Genomic DNA, 21,248 nt, shown 5'->3' on the forward strand with positions numbered 1-21,248 from the left:
ATTATCACCAACTGTCAAGTAGTCTAACAATTGTTACCAATTAAATCATTGTCTTACCAATAATCATAATTTTAACAATCATACGACCGTCCATGTCAACTTCCAAAAGAATGTAAAAACAACCTCTTTTATTGACATTACACATTCATACACAATCACACAAAGTTCAATTAATTATTTTGATATCATATCAAAATACACTTTTCACTAAACAAGTTTTCACTTCGAAATTGAACCATCAATGTTAGATGTTAAATGACTAAATGATAAAAATATAAATGAAAATGAACAACCATTTTCCACCAACTTCTACATGCATGATGATTGCAATTTCATAAATTGAGTAAAAAGTAATCGCATGAGTTGTTGGTTATCGACAATATCAACATATTTTATCTCATAATATTTTGCATTTTCCAGGAAATATAGTTTTAGATATGATTAAAATAATCCTCCATGTATTTAAGCGGTTTCAATCGCTATTGAGGATAACAATTTAAATATTATCCACAAAGGATTGTTGCCCAGCAACAAAACGGTGGATTAGTATCATATTCCAAGTATGGCATCCATCCATACATATTTCGATACTTACATAAATTAATATATCCATGATGGTTACCTGTTAAACTTGATGAACATCACCCATCATATTAATTCACCCCTTTTAATTCCACCATACTTGTTCGCGAATCATTATTATAAATATATAATAACATGCAATTCATGGCATAGGATACTAACATGTACAATAAACTAGAGAAAAGCAGTAACCGTCAAATTCATGAGAATTGTCACAAATTTGATATTAATTTCTCTGATAAAACGTACATGTAGCAACCATATATATATTTTTCAAATAACATGATATATTTCAACCCGTAAATGTAAGATTCATGAAAAATATATATACGGAGTAGTATATTCAGAATCGTAATCCACCGCTTCGTACACGATATCTCAGACACAGATTTGAAACGCATACTTATGAGTATATATTTATGAATTTAAGGCATACGATTCATGGTATATACATTTAAAGCTATATTCCATTCTTGAATCCATATTAAGAAATCCATACCATTAATATGAGTAGAAAAGGCGTACCTTTTTGCAGTATTATTCAATTGTTAATGAATCTCACCAGGCCAATATCCTGTCAAACGTTCTGAAACTCCTTCATACGAACCAGCCTTTTCGTTTCCACATATTTAGAAATCTATTTAACGATTCACCATCATGATTATCCCAGAATACTTTATAGATTTGTTAGAAAATGGGTATGAATTGACTGCCGAATTCGTTCTTGAATCGTGTAATCACTTTCTCTATAAAGTATTTCGACCCTACGATTGCCTCGGTTGCACGAAATCTTTACAGGGATAAGACAAGAACGCAATCAGTGTTTTTGGCAATGAAATCACTGATCAAATTGTTAGAGAATATGTGTATGTTTTCTGTTTATGTTCGTTAATATGAAAGCAAAAAAATGTTCCTATATTTATAGGAAGCGAAAAGGTGCGAGTGAAAGTACGCAACTTTTCAACCAAAGGATGTAACCCTTCAACAAAAAGACGCAACCTTTCGTTCACATCATTTAGGAAATGACATCACTCTTCATGAAATGATGTAACCATTCATGGTTATCTTTCCATGAAAAGATGTAAATTCCAATACCTTATTGAATTAACTCGAACGAGCGTGCACTCCACACTCTCCAAACTCGTCATTGAGCTTAATTCGATAAGCCTTTGCTTTCTAGTAAATCCCAATTAACTAAAATGATTGTTGATAACACTAAAATCACCAACAATAATCAATCTACCAAGCTTTCTCTCGGATGCAAATGATGTGATTGATGCGTTATGTGAATTTGAAGCCCCACGTGAAGAAATCCTTGAAAAGGGTGTGTTAGGAAGACATCTACTTCCTAAGTATGGTCTATGGAATCATGTGTAACACCTTGAATTTTGTGCGTCAGGAAATGTTCTTGAAAGTGTCAGAAAATGTGTTCACCAAAAAGCGCCACAAAAGGTCTACCTAACACTTATGCATTTTCAGAATTTACATTAGAATCAGGATTAGTCATAATCAGTCCCTGAACTTCAGAATCTGTTTAGGCCCTTGTGCGCGCCGCGCACCCCACCTGGGACAGTTTTCTGTCTTTTTTCTATTTTGAGTTAAATGAGGGGCTTTTTGGTCTTTTCACTTGAGGACGGATCTGTAGCCTTATTGGTAGATTTGAATCCAATTATGGATCACTTTCATATCCACAACTCTCTCATCTTCAAATCCTAGAGAGAGGAAGAGTTTTAGAGAGGGAAAGCTCCATTTGGAGAAGAAGGAGGGTGACTCGGGTTATGGTACAAGAATTAAGGTTGTTCACCTCGTTCACGGCTACGTTTTGGTAGTGTTGGTAAGTTCTAACTCTGAATTTTGTTGTTTATGATTCTTGTTCATGTTTGGGGTTTGGGCTAGTTAGGGTTATAAACCCCATTTCTCATGAAATTGGGGGGTTTTGTTGTATTGCTAGTGTAAGTGAACCCGATTATTGTGGATTTAGGGTTTGATGATGAATTTGGAAGTATTTGTCTTGGTTTGGGAGTTAAACCTCTAGATTGAAAGGTTGTTGGTGACTTTGATGTTCTTAAGAACAAGTTTTGCTAGTCAAAATCGATGTTGACTTGGTTTAGTGTCAAAATGGTTTTTGAGTCAAGTTTTGGTGAATCAAGTATGTAAATACTTGATTTAGGTGTTAATTGGTGTTTTGGAAATATAATCACTAGTCGTTAGCGATTTTGGGCGTTTTATGACTTTGGACAAAATGGGTAATTTGAATTGGGTCAAAATTGATGACGACACTAATTTGGATTAAATAGATGATAAACGCTTTTGTTAAGTGTTAAATAATGTTTTTGGATGTAATTACTCGCGAGAAGTAATTTTGGGGTTAAAGCGATATTTTAACATAAGTTAAACGTGGTCAAAAGCAATATGAGTCAATATTTCACGTGTTGGGGTTTTGGTGTAATCGGCGTTTGAAATGATTACTACCTAAGTAGTAATTTAGTGTTAAGACCTAGGTTTGGTCTAATTGGTGTAAAGTATGATTTAGGTTAAATTGTACTTTGTTGTGTTGGTTTGAATTACCACCCGAAGGGGTATTTGGTTTATGTCCATTAGGTGTTAAATGGGCGGGTTTTGGCGAGCAAGGTGAGATCCCTTGACTATGGGATGTGAGTGTTGAGTTCTCTTTTAGAGAATTGTTATTTATATGTATTTGTACCTATATATGTATTATAGGTAAAGGTTTGCTCGGTTGCGTTTGGAGGCGGTTTACATACATGACTTGTGTGGGCTTTTCAAGGTGAGTGGAATAATTATGCATGTATGTATATAGTGTATTTATTTGTATGCTATGGCATGAACCACGGAGCTGGTAGTGCCATAGTATGTGCGAGTGTGCTATGATGTGAACCACGGAGCCGGTAGCATCATGGTACGTGTGTTGTAGTGTGAACCACGGAGCCGGTAGCACTATAGCACGAGTCGTCAAAGTGTGAACCACAGAGCCGGTAGCACTATAAAATGAGGTGTGAACCACGGAGCCGGTAGCACCAAAGTGTGAACCACAGAGCAGGTAGCACTATAAAAGAGTATGACTCGAGTTGTGATGTGAACCACGGAGCCGGTAGCATCAAAGTGTGAACCACGGAGCCGGTAGCACTATAAAATGAGGTGTGAACCACGGAGCCGGTAGCACCGAAGTGTGAACCACGGAGCAGGTAGCACTATAAAAGAGTATGACTCAAATGCGTAGTGACGTGAACCACGGAGCCGGTAGCGTCATAGCATTGCGTATGGTGTGAACCACGGAGCCGGTAGCACCATGACGCGTTTATGGTTAACCATATGGTTGTGTATGTGTTGTTGTATAACATAATATATTATTTTGGAGTATATGCTATTGTTTATGCTAGTTGCGACAATGGAAGTTATTAGCTTTATACTTGGAGTTCGTATGCTAATATTGTATTGCTAGCATGTTTGCGGTATGTGAGTAGGTGGCTGTAAGTAGGTATATTATATATGTATGTGTATACTTATTTCACTCACTAAGCGTTAGCTTACCCCTCTCGATGTTTACCTTTTTCAGGTATTGTGTTATGAGGCTAGCTAGTTGTTAGACTAGTTGCGTAGGAGCGCTTGGGCTCGATGGGGTAGCTTTTGGATATACGGACGCGAATTGGGGATTTGGTAGTCCCCGGGATTATGCTCTTGGTATCGGGTTGAGTTATAGAGTCCTAACTCGTGTAAATGTAAATTGGGATTGAAACCTGTATTTTGTACGAAAGTTGTAAAATGGCCGATGTGGGCCCGGTGTTGTAAAACTCATTTTATTATTGGAACGTGTTAGTTTTATCTAATATTATATGTTGTGAAAAGCGTTTCGTCTAAAAGTGTCGGGAAGTGGGAGATCTTTAATTGAAAATTTGAAATTTCGGACAGAAGCTGACCAGGCCTTGAGCGCGCCGCGCACAGGCAGTGGAGCGTGCCACACACCCTTCTATCATAAAATAAAATAAAAAATTTGCTGCGTATTAGGTTGGATAATGGGTTGAGTTGTTACAAGTGGTATCAGAGCATAGTCTAAGGGAATTAGGTGACCTTGGAATAGGTGCCTAGTCTTAGACTTATTGGCAGTCATGCATTATATGCGGGACTTGTAGGAATACGGGTCAAACTGAGGTTTGAAAGTGCCTAATGTAAGTAGGTGAACCCGAACATTGTTTTGGTGATAGTCACCTAGGTTGTAGATTGACTCGTTGTGCGGTTTACTTATGTACATTTATTATTACATTGTATATAGGTGTATATATATACAGATATCTATTGGTGCGGTGTCCTAGCTTACGAATCTATTGGAGAGATTCGCATGTTTGGCGGTTTGAGTGATCAAGTTCGCGGTAAGGAATTTGGTCATTCGGGTACTAGGAGTTATCGCGTGTTATCTTGGGTGAATGTCGCGCCAGTCCGGGTAAAGTACTTTACGTGACCATGCAAAAATGGTAAAGTACGCAATTGTAATAGTGGCCGATCACCATTATTACAACCGTGTATCTTGACACCAAGCATGACATGACGAGTACCGAGCAGAGGAAACGTGGCATGGTAGGGGTAGAATCGGGACGAGTTAGGAATCTTTTATTGGTTCCTAGGTTATAGTGGTCTCGGGTGATGTGCTTGTTGTCACATCGGATTTGTTGTGAGTCGAAAATTGTTACGGTGGATTCAGTTAGTTAAGTGAGTGAGCCAACTCACGAGTTCGGCGCATAATTAGTCACCCTACGTAGTGGGTGCATTATTTGAGATCGTCATTGGTTGTAGTTACCGATCGTAACTAGGATGACCGATTATTGTATGTGTGTGTGTGCGTCGAGGACTTAAATTCCGTAATGGAATACGACAAGTCTAATGATTGTGATTTGGGGTTGCACTCGGTAATGTGTGTGGTTAGAGGATCGTGTAAGGATTCCAGTTGTGAGCCGCCTTAGAATTGGTGATTCGGGAAATCTTGGGGTCATTAAACTAATGGGAGTGGGACTCGTATGACGATGATTGCGTTAGTGTGTTAGCGTGTTACAGATTATAGGGTAACATTCCTAACGGAATATCCCTTGTAGTAGTGATTGTGTCGATATGTGGAAGGGTGTAAGACTTGGTGTTTTTAAGCACCTTTTAGTGTTAGACGGAAGGTTTTGATAATGCTAAAACGAACATATATTTCATAGCATTATCCCTTAAGAAAGACAAGCTTTTAGTTGCAAATGTTCTATTTACAAGTGATATTCGTTTAAATAATAAAAGGTGAAGACAAAAGACAGATTCGACAAATTGAAGACGCAAACGACCAAAAAACTAAAAAGTACAAAGTACAATCAAAGTGGTTCAAATTATTGATGAAAAACGTCTCAAAATTACAAGAGTACAAGACGCAAAACGCAAAGTACAAGATATTAAATTGTACGTAAGGACGTTCGAAAATCCGGAACCGGGACCAGAGTCAACTCTCAACGCTCGACGCAACGGACTAAAAATTACAAGTCAACTATGCACATGAATATAATATAATATATAATTAATTCTTAAAATTATTTATATATTATATTATTTAATAAAACCGTCTGCAAGAAGCAAACAATCGATTATGAGCTGGATTCTTGCTTCATGCGATCGCATGGCCTGGAGGCTATATTTCCATGCGATCGCATGGGCCACTTTTTCTGGCCACACTCCTATAAAAAGCAGTTTGATGCTCGAGCAAAAACACATCTTTTATCTATCCTCTCTATCTCTCTGTAATATATATATATATATATATATATATATATATATATATATATATATATATATATATATATATATATATATATATATATATATATATATATATATATATATATATTATAATTTTAATTTTAATTTTAATAATAATAAGGGTATGTTAGCGAATGTTGTAAGGGTGTAAGTCAAAATTCTGTCCGTGTAACGCTACGCTATTATTAATCATTGTAAGTTATGTTCAACCTTTTTAAATTAATATCTCGTAGCTAAGTTATTATTATGCTTATTTAAGCCGAAGTAATCATGATGTTGGGCTAAATATTAAAGACGGGGTAATTGGCCTTTGTACCATAATTGGGGTTTGGACAAAAGAACGACACTTGTGGAAATTAGACTATGGGCTATTAATGGGCTTTATATTTGTTTAATTAAATGATAGTTTGTTAATTTAATATAAAGATTTACAATTAGACGTACCTATAAATAACCATATACACTCGATCGGACACGATGGGCGGGATATTTATAAGTACTAATAATCGTTCATTTAACCGGACACGGGAATGAATTAATAGTTAATGGACTTATTAAAACAGGGGTGAATTATACACAAGGAAAATTGGTGTAATTATAGTTTAAGTCCCCAATTAGTTAGAATATTTGACTTCGGATATAAGGATAATTTGACGAGGACACTCGCACTTTATATTTATGACTGATGGACTGTTATGGACAAAAACCAGATGGACATATCGAATAATCCAGGACAAAGGACAATTAACCCATGGTAATAAACTAAAATCAACACGTCAAACATCATGATTACGGAAGTTTAAATAAGCATAATTCTTTTATTTCATATTTAATTGCACTTTTAATTATCGCACTTTAATTTATTGTCATTTTAATTATCGTACTTTTTAATTATCGCAATTTTATTTATCGTCATTTTATTTATCGCACTTTTATTTATCGCAATTTCATTATTGTCATTTACTTTACACTTTAAATTAAGTCTTTTATATATTTAATATTTTACATTAGGTTTTAACTGCGACTAAAGTTTTGAAATCGACAAACCGGTCATTAAACGGTAAAAACCCCCTTTTATTTATAATAATAATACTACTAATATATATATATATTTATATTTATACAAATATAGTTTTAAAAATATAGCGTTAAACTTGGCTAGCTCCCTGTGGAACGAACCGGACTTACTAAAAACTACACTACTGTATGATTAAGTACACTGCCTATAAGTGTTATAGCAAGGTTTAGGTATATCCACTCTATAAATAAATAAATAACTTGTGTAAAATTGTATCGTATTTAATAGTATTTTGTAGTAAAAATATAACTATTTCGTATACACCTCTACGCACATCAAGTATTTTTGGCGCCGCTGCCGGGGATTGTTTAAACGCCGGAAGCGAAACGCTATATATATATATATATATATATATATATATATATATATATATATATATATATATATATATATATATATATATATATATATATATATATATATATATATATATATATATATATATATATATAAAAGATTTTTAATTTACTTTTGTAAAAATACATTTTAAATATTAAAAATACAAAAATTTAAAAAGAAAAACAAAAAATATATATTTTTAAGAGTTTGTTTAAAATATATAAAATTATAAAATATTTCTATTTCTATTTTTAGTTTGTAAAAATATAAGTTTTATAAATATTTTATATAAATATAAAACAGAAAAAAAAATTAGTATTCGGCCCGATTACTGTAGCAGCCTAATATTTGGTCTGAAACCCGAAGCCATGCGACCGCATGGCATTAACAAGTAAACTCCATGCGATCGCATGGAGTGATTTGACAACCCATGTACCTTAGACGTACGATTAGGGTTTTGATTAATAATAATTATTATTATTAATTAGTTCTAATTTGGGTTAAGTTTTATAATATTTAGTTTTATTTATTTAATTTGTATTTTTAGTTTTAATTAGTTTTAATAAATTATAAAATTAATACTTTTATAAATAAATAATATAAAAATAATATTTTTATAAAAATTGTACATTTTACAACTTTAAGTTTATTTTTATATTTTGTATCTTTTTATTAGTTTAATTCGTAATTTTTATATTTTTTCGCTCGTAATTAGTTTTCAATTTAGTATTTGTCGTAGTTCTTTTTATTTTTAGATTTTTAGGATTTGCCGTAAAATCCCTTAAGTGCTTTTTCTTTAGACTAAGATTTAAGTGCTTTAGAATTTTGCGACGCCGTTTTAAGATTTTAGTACTTTTTAAGTTATTACTGTTTTGGATATAGAATTTCTTTTAAGCTTTAATACTTTTAGACGCAACTTTTAATTCTTAGTTTTTAGACTTTTAAGTTTCGACGCGCTACGTTCTTTTTATTATTTTTCGACCTTTTATTTTTCGACGTTTTCCGACGCGCTCTTTTTCTTTCTTATTTCTCGACGCTCTAGTTTTTAGGACATAGAATTTTCTATTTCTTCTCTAAAATTTCTTTAAACTTCGACGAAAAATTATTTTAAGTGGTTAAATTGATAGACATCCAAAATTTTCTGGTTCGTAGTAATAGTTGGATTTGTTTGTGGCGAGTTGTGGGCTTCCGATTTAAAGGGTCCTGGCTACCTGCTGCATCTATTGGCTATTCGAAACGTGGGCAAAATTAGAAAAGTCTATTAATTTGATAGCTTATATAATTTTTATTTTTATAACTAATAAGATATTCAGTGAATGTACCGAGCAAAACGTTCACCACCTTTCATACGTTCACCACCTGTAACTCGATCAAGACATCTAGCCAATATTGTCGCCGTTGATTTTTCTTTAGAATCGTCATCTAGTCAACCAAGTACTCCAATTCAAATTTCCGATTATCCATTTTTTGAACCCGACCTCACAATTGAGAATCCGGAGGATATTCAGGGACAATTCAGAGATCCTGAACCATTAATCTTTCCTCCGGAACCACCAATCATTCAAACAGAGATTGTCAAGGAACAAACCATTAAATCAGAATCCTCTAGTGATTCAGATTCAACAAATTCAATCATGGAAAATCTGGAACCTCAAGTATAGAAGACCGAATGCGAGCTAAACGCACTGGCCAAGGTCACGCAATTACTCAACCTGACATTAATGCGCCAGATTATAAAATCAAAGGATAAATTCTACACATGGTAACAAATCAATGCCAATTTAGTGGTGCACCGAAGGAAGATCCAAATGAACATCTTCGTACCTTTAATAGGATCTGTACTTTATTTAAAATTCGAGAAGTGGAGGATGAACAGATATATCTCATGTTATTTCTCTGGACTTTAAAGGGAGAAGCCAAAGATTGGTTAGAATCGTTACCTGAAGGGGCGATTGATACATGGGATGTTTTAGTTGAAAAATTTCTTAAACAATTCTTTCTGGCATCTAAAGCCGTCAGACTTCAAGGAGAAATTGTTACATTCACACAAAAGCCAAATGAAACTCTATATGAGGCGTGGACAAGATTTGGAAAGTTATTGAGAGGATGTCCGCAACATGGTTTAGACACTTATCAAATAGTACAAATATTCTACCAAGAATGCGACATCACTACACGAAAAGACATCGATATAGCAGCTGGTGGTTCCATTATGAAGAAAACCGCAACTGACGCTTACAAAATTATTGATAACACTGCTTCCCACTCACATGAGTGGCATCAAGAAAAAGATATCGTTAGATCATCTAAAGCGGCTAGAGCCGATTCTAGCCATGACTTTGATTCCATTTCCGTAAAGATAGATGCTGTCGAGAGACGAATGGAAAAGATGACTAAAGATATTCACTCAATAAGAATTAGTTGTGAGCAGTGTAGAGGACCACATTTAACAAAAGATTGTCTCAGTATTTAACAAACAATGGAACAAAGAGAGAATGCTTCATACATGAACCAAAGGCCTGTAAATAATTATCAGAATAATTATCAACCGCCAAGACCAATCTACAATCAAAATCAGAATTATAACCGAAATGTCCCATACAACAACCAACAAGGTCCTAGCAATCAACAAGTATCCAACAATCCTTACAATCAGCAAAGACCTATTTTTCAAAACAAACCACCACAAACCGATGATAAAAAGCCAAATTTAGAAGATATGATGTCGAAGCTAGTTGAATCTCAAACGCAGTTTTTCAAATCTCAGAAACAAACCAATGAACAAAATGCTCAAGCATTTAGAAATCAACAAGCTTCTATTCAAAATCTGGAACAAGAAGTAAGTAACCTAGCAAGGTTAATAGGTGAAATAAAACCGGGAAGTCTACCTAGCGATACAAATGCTAACCCCCGGAATGAAACAGCTAAAGCCATCACCACAAGAAGTGGTATTACACTTAAACCACCTGAAATACCTGTAATTTCTGATGACGCTATTCCTATTCCACAAGAACCACAACCTGAGCAAGATAAGGAAACAGAACCGGTAGTTGAAAAGGTTAATGCAGATAACACAATTAAGGCTAAACCTTATGTTAAACCATACCAACCACCACTTCCTTACCCGAGTAAAATGAGAAAAGAGAGACTTGAAGCCGAGCAATCCAAATTCTTGGATATGTTTAAACAAATAAATGTAAATCTTCCTTTCATTGATGTGATTTCAGGAATGCCTAGATATGCTAAATTTCTGAAAGATCTAATCACAAATTGAAAGAAAATGAAAGAACTCTCGGCTGCTACTATGAATGCTAATTGTTCTGCAGTACTGTTGAATAAGATACCAGAAAAATTATCTGATCCAGGAAGTTTCACAATTCCATGTTTTCTGGGTATTCTTAGTTCAATAGAAGCATTGGCAGACTTAGGTGCTAGTATAAATTTAATGCCGTATTCACTATACGCTAAACTAGACCTTGGAGAATTGAAACCAACACGAATAAGCATACAACTAGCAGATCGATCAGTAAAATATCCTAGAGGGATAATGGAGAACATGCTAGTTAAAGTTGGTACTTTAGTATTTCCAGTAGATTTTGTTATTCTGGACATGGAAGAAGATTCTCGAGTTCCTCTCATATTAGGAAGACCATTCTTAAACACGGCTAAAGCAATAATAGACGTGTTTGGTAAGAAACTGACCCTAAGTATACAGGACGAGAGTGTTACCTTTTCTGTAGATAGAGCCATGCAACAACCGCAATCTGCAGATGATACATGTTATTATATTCAAATTATAGATTCACATGCAGAATTGTTAGAAGAATTTCCAGAATTACAAGGAACAGGAGAATGTTCTTTAGGAGAAGGAACTGAACCAATTGAAGAAGCTGAAATGTTAGCTACACTTATGGCTAATGGATATGAACCAAAAACAGAAGAAATTCAAATGCTAAAAGAAGAAGACAGATATCGATACAAATCATCGATAGAAGAACCACCGACATTAGAGTTAAAGCCACTTCCAAACCATTTGGAATACGCTTATTTACATGGTGAATCTGAATTACCTGTAATAATATCATCTTCTCTTACGGAGAATGAAAACTCTCAACTCATTACTGTGCTAAAAGCTCATAAACCAGCTATTGCATGGAAAATTCATGACATTAAAGGCATAAGTCCTTCATATTGCACACATAAAATCCTTATGGAAGAAGGTCATAAAACGTATGTGCAACGCCAACGAAGACTAAATCCTAATATGCAAGATGTTGTTAAGAAAGAAATTATTAAACTGCTAGATGCAGGTTTAATTTATCCAATTTCTGAAAGTCCATGGATAAGCCCAGTTTAATGCGTACCTAAGAAGGGTGGCATGACTGTCATCACAAATGAGAAAAATGAGCTTATTCCTACTAGGACTGTAACAGGATGGCGTGTTTGTATTGATTATAGAAAATTAAATGACGCCACCAAAAAAGATCACTTTCCCTTACCTTTCATTGATCAAATGTTGGAAAGATTAGCCGGGAATAGTTACTATTGTTTTCTTGATGGTTTTTCTGAATATTTTCAAATTCCAATCGCACCCGAGGATCAAGAGAAAACCACATTCACGTACCCTTATGGTACTTTTGCTTACAAACGCATGCCATTTGGACTTTGCAACGCCCCTGCAACCTTTCAAAAGTGCATGATGGCGATTTTTCATGACATGATAGAAGAATGCATGGAAGTTTTCATGGACGACTTTTCAGTCTTCGGTGATACTTTTGAAATATGTCTAGTCTGTAGAGACCCGTCCTAATCCATCCGAACAAAGTCCATATCAATTATAAACGATTCACAATAGTTGATTACATCGCGAGGTACTTGACCTCTATATGATACATTTTACAAACATTGCATTCATTTTTGAAAAGACAATCTTTCATTACATCGAAAGTTGACAACATACATACCATTTCGTAATATATCTTACTATAATTGACTTAATAATAATCTTGATGAACTCAACGACTCGAATGCAACGTCTTTTGAAATATGTCATGAATGACTCCAAATAATATCTCTAAGATGAGCAAATGCACAGCGGAAGATTTCTTTCGTACCTGAGAATAAACATGCTTTAAAGTGTCAACCAAAAGGTTGGTGAGTTCATTAGTTTAACATAAATAATCATTTCATAATTTTAATAGACCACAAGATTTCATATTTCCATTTCTCATTAACAAACGTCCCATACATAGAGACAAAAATATCATTCATATGGATTGAACACCTGGTAACCGACATTCACAATATGCATATAAGAATATCCCCATCATTCCGGGATCCTCCTTCAGACATGATATAAATTTCGAAGTACTAAAGCATCCGGTACTTTGGATGGGGCTTGTTAGGCCCAATAGATCTATCTTTAGGATTCGCGTCAATTAGTAGATCAGTTTACTAATTCTTAGGCTACCAAGCAAAAAGGGGCATATTCGGCTTCGATCATTCACCCATATAATGTAGTTTCATTTACTTGTGTCTATCTCGTAAAATATTTATAAAACTGCATGTATTCTCATCTCAAAATATTAGATTTTAAAAGTGGGACTATAACTCACCATCATCATCGTTGTGATTTTATGTACAAGCATCATCATCTTAATCGTATAACCATGGCTTCCGTATCGTCATGATCATATCTTTCAAAACAACATCATCATCTTCATATGATCATAACATAATCATTATCGTTTCATCTTATGTTCGTAACATCATTAACATCATCTCATGATATCATGCTAACAACTTTTTGATAAAAAGAATAAAACCCATAAAGACAATTTGGGTCTCCACTTGGATATCATGCCAAAGTTAGTAGACCCGGCTTTTGAATTCACTCGATATAAAGTAGTTTAAAAGTCATAAGTAGGGTCGTGCTAGGCTGTTTTTCTTCCACCATGATGTACACAAACAATTTAATAAAGAGTAAATCAAGCAAACCGAGGTTGTAAATTTTTGTTTGCTTCTCGTTTGATGGCCCCAATTTCCATTAAACAGAATAAAAGGCTTCGGTTTGTAAAAAAAAATGAAGCAATCGATGTCATAACCACTCCACTGGTCGGCCATCAAGATAAGGAAAAAGAGACTTGCAAAGTTATTATTAATTACATGTGGGTTGTATTGGATATCCTATGTGTCGGTTGTGGATTAAATCAAGGATTCAAATTGAACAAGTGATTCGGCGAAAATAAAAAAAATGTGTGGCCCATCATATTAGAAAGTTTCGGCCAGAAGTAAAGCTACACAAATTGTAATAAAAATTTAATAACGTAAAGGATGGTGGGGTTTATAGAGTGGCCATTTAACCAAAAGTATATGTCTTGTAATTAAATTAATACAAGTGGCTTTCTTGATCCAAAGGGTATCGGCTATAAAGGAAAAAAAAAAGGCATGCAATAGTTTAACGGTTTTTAAAGGGTTGTGATGGTGATTACAAGGTGGTGTTTGTGACATAAAAATCAAAACAGAAGTGGGAACTGCAGCTGCAGTTGAAGCTGCACATGTAGATAAAAAAAATATCGCTGGTAGCAGGTGTTCTTGTTTACTAGCTTGTTCAGCAGAAACCATAAAATTATTTAAAAACGCAGCAGTCTGGGGTTCATAACTAGAGTAATGATCGATGGTTGAAGCAAGTGTTAGCAAGAGTTGTTGTTATTCAAGTGATGGTGGGTTGGGTTTGTTCAAGTAATTCACGAGGTGGTGAGTGATTTTATGTTGGGTTGTGTATGCTCATATGTACATGTATATGTAAATAGAACAATATTTGTGGTGGATGGTTCAACAGTGGCGGTTGAAGTTTGATCGAAGTGGTTTTGGTGATTCAAAACGAAAATAATGGTTTACAACACCAGTGGTCTACACGACTCTCTTGATTCTCATTTTAAAAGTTGTCGTGTTTCAAATATTGTGGTGAAGATCATGGTGCCCGAAACCATCATGAAGGTTTGAATTTTGAGAGTCTTTATTTATTTATTTGTATTGAATTTTGAGAGTGTTGATTATTGAGAAGTGAAGTAATGATTTATGGCGGTAGTTTGGTTGATGAGTGTGTGTGAGCTTTATTCCATAGTTTTTGTTTTTCCTTCCTCAATTGCAATATAATGTGGATATGTAATGTGATATCTAACAATTTTCACAGTATATGATTCGATTGTATTTGTTTTGTAGTTAAGATTGTGTCGACAAGCAATATTCAGTCAGTAGAAGAAAAATATAAACAAACTAAAAGCAGATTGTTGATAATCCAATTTGGTACGATCGAATGTGATGTATAACAGATTGAGGACAGATACAAAAATTTGTTACAGTTGATGGAATATAGAATCGTACCTTTTTCCTTGTTTATATATATATACAATTAATATTAGTAATTATTATATAAATATTAATAATAATAATAATACTTATAAATAATAATAGTAATAATAATAATAATATAGATAACAATATTTATCAATAATAATAATAATAGTATTAATGATAATAATCAGTTGTGTCTTAATATAAATAACAATACTTATCATAATGATTTTATTAGAAATTAATACTAATTATAATAATACAAATAATATTCATATACATATATTTCATTACTTAGTATTATTTTACAAATTTCATATAAAAGATTAACAACATTCATTATATAAATATATTTATTTATCTATATACTTATCTATTTACATATAGTTGTTCGTGAATCGTGCAGAGTGGTCGAGGGGTAAATGAATACATGAACACAGTCTAAAGTTTTTGAGATTTCAATATTACGGACTTTGCTTATCGTGTCGAAACTATATAAAGATTAAGTTTAAATTTGGTCGGAAATTTCCGGGTCGTCACATAGTCAATCTTGAACGAATGCTTATTAGATGCGAACAATCAAATCTAATTCTTAATTGGGAGAAATGCCATTTCATGGTTAAAGAAGGCATCGTTCTTGGTCATAAAATTTCAAAGGAAGGAATTGAAGTGGATTGAGCTAAAGTAGATGTAATTGCTAAACTTCCACATCCCACCAATGTTAGAGGAGTTAGGAGTTTTCTAGGGCATGCCGGTTTTTACCGACGTTTCATAAAAGATTTTTCTAAAATTGCCACTCCTATGAATAAACTCCTAGAAAAGGATGCTCCATTCATCTTTTCAGATGAATGCATCAAATCTTTTAATATTCTTAAAGAAAAACTCACTAATGCGCCGATCATGATAACTCCAAATTGGAATCTACCGTTTGAACTTATGTGCGATGCAAGTGATTTTGCAATGGGAGCCGTTTTAGGACAAAGGATTGAAAAACGATTTCAACCTATATATTATGCTAGTAAGACGTTACAAGGAGCACAGACGAATTACACAACTACTGAAAAAGAACTCCTTGCTATTATCTTTGCTTTTGACAAATTTCGTTCATATCTCGTTCTAGCTAAAACGGTGGTCTATACCGACCATTCTGCTCTTAGATATCTATTTTCGAAACAAGATGCCAAACCAAGATTAATCCGTTGGATCTTACTCTTACAAGAGTTCGATATTGAAATCCGAGATAAAAATGGAGCAGAATATCTCGCCGCTGATCATCTTTCTCGTCTTGAAAATCCTGAATTAGAAGTTCTAAATGAATCGGCCATACAAGATAACTTTCCTGATGAATATCTATTGAAGATAGATTATAGTGAAATTCCATGGTTTGCAGACTATGCAAACTACTTAGTATGTGGATTCCTTGAAAAAGGGTTGTCGTACCAAAAACGAAAGAAATTCTTTAGTGATATAAAACACTATTTCTGGGAAGATCCACATTTGTTTAAAAGTTGTCTCGATAGAATAATACGCCGATGTGTATTCGGGGATGAAGCTAGTCAAATCTTAAACCATTGTCACACAGGACCAACAGGAGGGCATTATGGGCCTCAACTTACAGCAAGAAATGTTTACGATGCTGGATTCTATTGGCCTACAATTTTCAAAGACGCACACCTTCTTTGCAAATCCTGTGATGCATGTCAAAGGGCCGAAAAATAAGTCAAAGTGATTGATGTTATGCGAGGTGTATATGAAATAGTGTATATTTTACTAGGAAAAACTATTAAATACGATACATTTTTACACAAGTTATTTATTTATTTACAGATGGGATATACCTAAACCTTGCTACAACACTATAGGCAGTGTACCTAATCGTAGAGTAGTATAGTTTTTAGTAAGTCCGGTTCGTTCCACAGGGAGACGACTTATTCTACACTATATTTTTAAACAATTATATTTGTACAATATATATATAATTATATATAGTAATAATATAAAAAGGGGGTTTACCGTTTAATGACCAGTTTGTCGAATTTATATTTTAAGAAACAATTAAAACCTAATGAAAAATATAAATGACGATAATTTAAGTGCGATAATTAAAAGTGCAATAAATAAAATGATAGTAAATAAAAATGCGATAATTAAAAGTGCAATTAAATATGAAATAAAGGAATTATGCTTATTTAAACTTCCGTAATCATGATGTTTGACATGTTGATTTTAGTTTATTCCCATGGGTTAATTGTCCTTTGTCCTGGATTATTTAATATGTCCGTCTGGTTTTTGTCCACAACAGTCCATCAGTCATAAATATAAAATGCGAGTGTCCTCGTCAAATTATCCTTATACCCGAAGTCAAATATTCCAACTAATTGGGGACTTAAACTGTAACAAGGTCTTAATACTTTGTTTAATAATTACACAAGGATATCGACTGCGTGTAACCCAAAGTTTTAATACTTTGTTAACAATTACGCCAAGTGTCCTTGTTCATAATTCACCCCTGTTTTAATAAGTCTATTAACTATTAATCCATTCACGTGTCCGGTTAAATGAACGATTATTAGTACATATAAATATCCCGCCCATCGTGTCCGATCGAGTGTATATGGTTATTTATAGGGACGTCCAATTGTAAATCTTTATATTAAAATTAACAAACTGTCATTTAGTTAAACAAATATAAAGCCCATTAATAGCCCATAGTCTAATTTCCACAAGTGTCGTTCTTTTGTCCAAACCCAAATTATGGTACAAAGCCCAATTACCCAATTTTAATATTTTTAGCCCAACATCATGATTACTTCGAATTAAATAAGCATAATAATAACTTAGCTACGAGACATTAATTTAAAAAGGAGAACATAGCTTACATTGATTATTTATCGCGTAGTGTTACACGGACAGAGCTTCGACTTTAAAACCCGTAAAATAACCTTTACATAACCCAAACTAATCTAATATTAAACTACCCTATACTATAATATATATATATATATATATATATATATATATATATATATATATATATATATATATATATTATTAGAGGAGTATTATTATTATTATGTTTTTTTATGGCCAAAACTCGTTGCCTTTTATAGATGTGGTCTGATCCTGAGGCCCATGCGATCGCATGGGTTCTCAGTGTTAATCTCATGCGATCGCATGGCCAGTCTGGCCATGCCCAATTGCTTTGTTTTCTAGCTTGTCGACGTTATATTTAATTATATAATATAATATATATAATTTTATATAATTATATATATATTATATTATATTCTTGTGCATAGTAGACTCATAATTTTTGGTCCGTTGCGTCGGGCGTTGATAGTTGGCTCAGGTCCCGGTTCCGGATTTTTGAACGTCCTTTCGTATAATTTAATATCTTGTACTTTGCGTTTCGCAACTTGTACTTTTGTCATTTTTAGACGTTTCTCATCAATAAATTGAACCACTTGAATTGTATCTTGTACATTTGAACTTTTTGGACATTTGCGTCTTCAATTCTTCGTTTTCGCCTTTTGTCTTCGCACTTATTTAATATAAACGATTACAACTTAAAATAGGACAATTACAACTAAATAATTTACATATTGGGAGGATATTGCTACTAAATATATGTTCATTTGGAGCACTATCAAATATCCCCACACTTGAACGTTGCTTGTCCTCAAGCAATACAGAACTTGAAATAATATAATTCATCACACGAATCACTTCTTTATTCTTCACACTTTGTACATCAGTGATTTTGATACGACGGTATAAACAATGATAGTAACGATGTGGTTTACAGTCCTACATGACTATAAAAATTTAGATCCTTAAGGAAATTGGATCTTTATGAAAACATTTGATCTTTAGAAAATTCATTCTAGCTTTTACCCTAGATAAGTTTTCCAGAATAACCCTTCACCGGTGTTTGCAAAATGTTTTTGTGGGTTTGGTGGGTTTCAGATTTGAAAATTTTAGCTCAAAACTTATGGTTTTGTGTCACCCACTTGCTAACCTTGTATTAGGAAAGCAACACATCCAGTTTACTTGTCCTGTATATTACCTTTCGGCAAACTACCGTCCGGTTGTAAAGGAAAGCGTTGAACAAGCAACTGTTAAGGCGATGTCTAATGACATGCAGATGTTCATGGTCTATAACGTGTCGGATGCAATTACTATCCTTTGTAGGAGCAATAGTAAAGATCACCCTATAGTTTTTCGGTCTGGCAGAAGGTCCTGTCTTTGACCATGCTATGCAACCACCGTTCTTACGGTTGACACCAGAATTGGTTCAGGTGACCTAATGAATTTCAGGTGAATTCCTAGGATTTTACGTTCAATGGTAATGAACGCATTGAAAATGGGTTTTCAGAAAACAAATCGGTTTTAATTTTGATCAAAATATTTTCTCGTTCAAGCTCGAGTTTAGATATCATTGAATTCCATGAGTTTGTAATTCTCAATCTTTAAGGTCAATCTCTAGGATTGAGTAATATCAGTCTTAAAAGCTGATTTTTGATCTTTTAAAGGAGATTATCCTTTCTGGGGGTCTGATTCATTAGTCTTATCAAGCTAATTTGCACGGCGTCCTCCCCATTTTATGAGACAGATCCTCTCATGGTTAGGATAAGTCTGACCACTTGGCGACCCTGTTTGATGCTGAGGTCCGTGGATTTCCTGCTGATTTTAGAGATGACTTTTCTAGATTTTTCGTCAACCTACAGCTGGTCTGGACGACAACTTCATGACCTAAATCAAGAAGCGCGTGTCTTTTTCGAAAGACTTTACTTCCTTTTAATGATGGAATTGATTCATCGTGTAGATCCATCTTTCATTACAGTAAATCGGGTAAACCAGTTAATTTAGTTCAAAATAAAAGCACCTGCAATACTTTACAAAAACATGTGATAGATAGTTTTTAATTGAATAACTTGGTACATTCTCCCCACACTTGGCTTTTTTCATGCGTCTTTTTATATCTTAATAAATAAATTCTAGCGTTTTAGTTGTTTCTCAATTTATGTCCTTTCCGAGGTAACAATAATTTCGGCATTAACACCTAGTTTTATCGTTCATAAATATGTATAAACATGATTTTGAATTCATTTAGTTGAAAAATTTTAAAATTTTCACAATATTTAGAAAATAAGCCAAGTATAAACCCGAGAGAATTTATAACCCTTCCCCACACTTGAGATCATGCAATGCCCTCATTTGCATGAAATCAGACTCTAATTATAAATTCATGAGGGTGATTAGTGTAGAAAAGTGATTGAAAATACGCAGTTTGTAATTACAAAGCTCGTCGAATGATAGATGGCGCGCTTCATCGTTCATTCCTTCTTGTTTTATCACACATATTTTTCTTCAAAAACAGTTGCTTTTCTGAACTGTTTGCTAATTTCTGAAAATGCGTCTTTTACCCTAATCTATTATGCATGTTTATTAACGAGTTATGCACTAACCCGAACCCCGAATTTAACGTTAAGTGGGGTTAGACTTCCCCAAACTTAGCTGACGACATGTGAAGTCAGTAGAATAAGTTCCACGAATTAGAATAGTGAGCCAGTTATTTACATCTCGGATGGTATAAAATATATCAATGGGTTTAAAGTTTAGACCCACCCGATCGTCACTACTTAATTCTTTCTTAAGTGTAGCTTTTAGTAAATGGATATGTCTCTTTTCTGGTTCTTGGTCAAATGGATCGATATACACTGACATACATATTTCTATAGGATGGATAATTCCTAACATTTCCTTCCGTTTATTCTCGGGATCAAAGTTTTCACCTCTATTACCCAATTGGGTGAAATTTGAGGTGTCAATATCTATTACAGCTTGTAGTTCATCTTTGGTAGATGACTCGTCTATTGAGAATATTGGGTTGGAAGGTTGTGGAATGGTGAATTTCGGGATCAAAGCAAATTCTTCTTCATTAATCGGTCCCACCATTTTGGTCTTGGGGGTAAAATTTTCAACGTTATCGTTTTTCCAAGAGTACCAATTTATCACCCTTACTTCTTCTTCTTCATCCATTGATGGATCGTTGATTTCGTCGGTAGAGGCTAATGTGTCGATATGTTCTGAAATT

Source organism: Rutidosis leptorrhynchoides, chromosome 11 (genome assembly GCF_046630445.1).
Source record: "Rutidosis leptorrhynchoides isolate AG116_Rl617_1_P2 chromosome 11, CSIRO_AGI_Rlap_v1, whole genome shotgun sequence".
NCBI classification, from domain to species: Eukaryota; Viridiplantae; Streptophyta; class Magnoliopsida; order Asterales; family Asteraceae; genus Rutidosis; species Rutidosis leptorrhynchoides.